Here is a 5,220-nt window from a genome sequence, read left to right on the forward strand (position 1 = left end):
GCGGGGGGGGAGCAAGCAAGCTATGCAGAGGGAGCAATACATGCAAAGGCCCCGCAGCAGCAAAAGCTAGGGCACAGGGAAGACAGGATTGAGGGTAGGCATAACGCTATGGGGTCTAGCTAAAACTGCACCCTTAGCTCTCCACCTGGTAAGGATCTGGGAATGAGAAGGACATTTGAGAGACGAATCTTTAATTTCCTATTTAAGGTACATTAGTACTTCATTATGAGCCACAGATTATGCTGGCAGCACACCTCACAGTGGAGATGATGCCTCAAGGCATCGCCACGTGGTGTTGAGAGCACTGCCCTCCAGACAAACCCAACAAGCCCAGCCTGCTCTTTGGAGGAGAGACAGGAGCGCTCCCATCCCTCACTGTCCTGCTGTCCTCCTCTGGACCCGCTCCAGGCTGTCTAGGTCAATCAATCAGTCTCCGTTCTTTCCAAAATCACTATGTGCAGTTCACAACAGGAAAGATGGAGAAAAGGCACGCTGCAGATCCGTTCACACACCACTCAGGTTGCCTTAACCCAGACGCGTGACCTCCATGTTGGAGAGTCGGCGCGCAGGCCCACCCTCCCCCTTTGTAACCCACATCACCTCCAATACCAGAAACATGTATCACACGGATCTTTTCCCTTTTTTTAAGATGTTCCCAAGAAAATCTGTATTTAATTTATGGGCAATTTATAATGGAAATCGACCATATAAAATGTATACAAATGTGTAGGGCTGTATATAGGGCTTGGAAGGAGACAGTTGAGCTTAGCAATAATTAACGTGAAGGGTCTCTTCCCTGCTGCCAGGTAGACATTTGGATTGCCCGGACTCTCATTAAACTTAAACCAGAAAGGGCTCAGAGGCCGAGGGCCAAACATTCCTCAAGTCTATGGAGGACGTCAGGACATGGAGCCGACGACAATACATTTCACCAGCATTGCCAAAGCCTTGTTTAAGTTTAGAAGATGCCTGTATTGCATTACTTGGACAGAGAGAGCCAGCCCATGCGCCACAATCCATTTTCCAGAGAAACAAAACCACTTCCAACCAAACCAACCCCAAACCAACATGAGGCCACAGCATTGGCAGGGCGGTCAGCAGATCAACAGGACACCTATCTGTCCCCACCCCTGGCTCCAAGGCCTCCAAAGGCAGGGCAGCTGCTGCTCCCAGCACAGGACTGCCCTGCTCAAGTCAAAGAAGAGTTACAGAGAACCTCAGAGCTGCCAAAAGCTATTTCCAGGGGACTTTGATCCACTGATGCTGTAATCTCTGAAGGGAAACATACTTCATTTAGAAGGTATTCTTTGGTGTCATTCCCAAGGAGAAGGCATACTTGTTTTTGGAATAACAGAACACTTACTCTCTCCTCTCTTACTCGTGTTCTCACTCTCCCTCACTCCGGCCACGAGCACTCCAATTGTGATGGTGCACAAACAACCTTGCTGAACACAGTGAGAGATCATAGAACATACTGTCGGCCAGAAAAGCATGTTTTCAACAATGCCCAATTAGAAGCCAAAATCCTAGATGGCCGCAATACCATAGCCTGAGCCAAATCTCAGGCTCAGCCGTTCCCCCACCGGCCTCCCCCAGCCTCCACCCGCTGAGGATTCTTTGTTCTGACCCCTTTCAGGGTGAGACCCCCACCATGGAAGGGGTGGGCCCCCCAAAGCACATCCAGGTCCCTCAAATCCCCCAAATGCCATGGCGAAGGGTGGTACATTTAAATAAGTTTTTCCTGGCATATCCTGACATGGCTTAGATCAATTACCTCATTTTTCAACAATGAAAAGATTAAACAGTTGTTAAGGGTTATAAAATGATTTAATATGCTATTAAGAGGAGATGTAAACTATCAAAGTTTAAGTTTCCAGAGAGAGACTTAAATATCAATTATATTCGCATCCAATCTGTATGGAGCTCCCCCCTCCCCCTGCAAAAAAAAAAAAAAAAAAAAAAAAAAAACCCCACCCAGAAATCCACATCAGGGGCAGCTCCCCACCGCCTGGGGACACACGGCCCCTCCGAAGGCGGCTGTGAAAATCCAGTTCCTGTGCGCTGGTTTCATGAGAATTTGTCATGGCCAGGGAAACCAGGCTCAGACTGTTCACAACACTTTTTCCTTGAAACAGAGAACAAAATCAAATTTTGGAGAAATTTTAGGGATATGTATTTGTGCTCAGTGATGGGAAAGGACCATTAAGTACCTTATGTGAAATTAGAGTAGGTCTCTAACTTCTGAACCCTTACTGGTTTTCACTCACTCGCTGCTGGCAACATTTCAAAGGGTAATTTTTTTTTTTCAAATTACCTCGTAAGGCAAAAGGAAAAAATAAAAATTCTTTGCTTCCTCTGTCTCCTCTCCTAGTATTAACTTTTTAAAATATGGGTTCTCACTTTACACCCCGAACAATTCAGCCTAGCCGAAAACCTGCCGCCCCTGATACTGACATCTCCCGGATTTGCATAGTGCCCGGTTTACATAATCAAATGGAGTAAAGCGTGCATCCTGCCTCAGTTCACCTCTTGGCCCCTGGATAGGTTCCGACACTGTGGGCCCCATCAGGAGGATGACTCGATAACCCGTTTTATCAATTCCAACCGCAAGAGGGAAGTTAAGGCAGACCCTGCTGCAAGGGGAGCGCTGGGTCAGTTTTCATCAGATACAGATGTGCTCCCACTTCCCTGTTCACTCCAACTAGAGGAAATCCTACAAGAATGGCACAGATGGGCAAGCTGCACTACGGTGCCATGTGTCTAGACTAGGGACCCCCAGGCTCCCTGCTCCCTCCTTCAGACCCCAGGACATCTTTAAAGATGAAGAGGGAATCTGGGGGTGGGAAGCAATGCGACCCTCCTCCTGACATAAGTCTGGGATTGGGGGCGGGGGAGAAGGGGAATAGGCTGAAAGAACACTCGGGGAAATGTTTTGCAGAGTGACTACATCCCAACCCCAGGCTACTGCTGCCCAGTGTCCAGGGACCAGAAAGCCCGTATCAGGGGGAGATTTGATTGCAATTATTTAAAAAGTGAACATGCCATCCTTTTCAAGGAGAAGCCAGACTCCCCAAACTAACAGTAAATCGAAACAGCCCAAACATGGACCGATGTGTTCAGAAAACAACACTTGAGTTTCTCATGCTACTTAATCGTACTGTATCTTTTACCACTTACGAGGGGAGTGTGCCTGGCGGGGCAGCCTCTGCAGCACTCCCCACAGCAGGACCCTCGCCACATAATTAAGTGGCTTTCAGAGAGAGGCTCACCGTTACTCTCAAGATGAAGGAAGCACGTTTCACGGCGAGGATGGCCTTTTTTCCCTCTCCAAGAAGAAAGCTGTGCCTTTGCGTGAGGCAAGTACTGAGCAGCTGCTGCTGCTGCTTCTGCAAAGGAGAGACTTTCCACACCCGTTCATGTACTAGGACTGAACTCACGGCCCTTTTGCCAAAGCCATGACCCCGGAGTCACCAAGTGCAAGGACACAGGGCTGGTGAGAAGCAGCCCGGTGACTTCCAAGTTCCTCCTTCTTCCTCCTTCCCACAACAGTCTGCTGCGGATGGGGGGACTCCAGGTTTGATCCCTTCTAACTCGCCCGGTTTTCCAACTGGGCTTCTGGACAGCTTGTGATCCGCAGGAAGAAGGGCCCCAAACAGAGCTTGAACCCTTTCCTTATCAATCCCAGGCGGCAAGGTGGGCCCCTGGCTCCAAAGGATGAGCGTGCATCTGATTGAAAAAATGAGTGGGAAATATCAGAAAGGGAGGCAGAACACGAGAGACTCCTAACTCTGGGAAACGAACTAGGGGTGGAGGAAGGGGAGGTGGGCGGGGGGTGGGGGTGACTGGGTGACGGGCACTGAGGGGGGCACCTGATGGGATGAGCACTGGGTGTTATGCTATATGTTGGCAAACTGAACTCCAATAAAAAATAAATTTGTAAGTTAAAAAAAAAAAGAGCCCCCAGTTATGATCGTTAGTGCTTCGGCTGGCTTCCCCCGGGGTCTGACCTGGGGCAGGCTCCGGAGCCGGGGCCCAGCAGCGGGGATGCCCCGGAGGCCCGGCCCCCGCCCCCCACCCCCCCCCCCGTCACCCCGGCCTTGGTCCCCCGCGGCTGGCCCCTGCCTCACTGCGGCGGCGGCACCCCCGAGCCGCTGTCGGGGCTGCGGGTGGGGATCGGCGGCTCTGTCTCCCCGCAGAGGGCATGCGGCAAGGCTGGGCGCTGCCCTAGCACGGACGCCGCCAACGCGCCGGCTCAGCGGCGGGCACCGGGCGAGGGGCTGCGAGGAAGGGGACGCGGCTCACAGCACAGCCCACGCGCCGAAGCCGCCGGCGCGCAGGGTACGGGCGGGAGCGGAGGGCAGCGGCGCACGCGCACAGCGTCCTGACCCTAGGGGGGGGCCGGGGGGGGGCCGGGGGGGGCCTCGCGCCTGAGCGACGCCGAGCCCGCAGCCCGCAGCCCGACGCTGCCCGGGAGCACCCTCTCTCCGAATCCCAGGCCGGCCGCGAGCCCTTCTCCTACACGCTTTACACGCACGTGTATCACAACCCCCCAGGTGAACTGGGAGGTCGGCGTTACACACCCATGTTCCAGATGGGGAGACTGAGGTGAGGCCTCGCGCTGCTGGGAAGCCAACTTCCCGCCACCTCAACCATCTTCCCTCTCACACCGACCACGCATGCGCACAGGCGCACGCGCGCACACTCACAGGCACACACGGGCGCGCGCACGCACAGACACGCACAGGCACGCAACGCACAGGTGGACACACGCACAGGCGCGCACACGCACAGGCGGACACAGGCGCACGCACACACAGGCACACACACGGGCGCGCGCGCACACAGGCGCGCTCAGGCGCGCAACGCACAGGCGGACACACGCACAGGCGTGCACATGCACAGGCGTGCACACGCACACGCACAGGCGCGCACAGGCACACAGGCGCGCGCACGCACAGGCGGACACACGCACAGGCGCGCACAGGCACGCAACGCACAGGCGGACACACGCACAGGCGCGCAACGCACAGGCGGACACACGCACAGGCACGCAACGCACAGGCGGACACACGCACAGGCACGCACAGGCTCGCACACACAGGCGCGCACAGGCACGCAACGCACAGGCGGACACACGCACAGGCATGCACATGCACAGGCGCGCACACGCACACGCACAGGCGCGCACAGGCACACAGGCGCGCGCACGCACAGGCGGAC

At 54.7% G+C, this 5,220-nt stretch overlaps 1 long non-coding RNA gene across 1 annotated transcript; it reads right to left on the minus strand.

Moving 5' to 3' along the window:
• Positions 1-1,974: 1,974 nt before the first annotated feature.
• Positions 1,975-4,669, minus strand: LOC112665094 (uncharacterized). The gene is made up of 3 exons (XR_003140211.3): positions 4,581-4,669; positions 3,270-3,726; positions 1,975-2,125 (listed from the first exon to the last, which is right to left on the minus strand). It is a non-coding gene; the product is annotated as an uncharacterized LOC112665094 (long non-coding RNA).
• Positions 4,670-5,220: the final 551 nt, after the last annotated feature.

Source organism: Canis lupus, chromosome 17, assembly GCF_003254725.2.
Source record: "Canis lupus dingo isolate Sandy chromosome 17, ASM325472v2, whole genome shotgun sequence".
Lineage (NCBI taxonomy): Eukaryota > Metazoa > Chordata > Mammalia > Carnivora > Canidae > Canis > Canis lupus.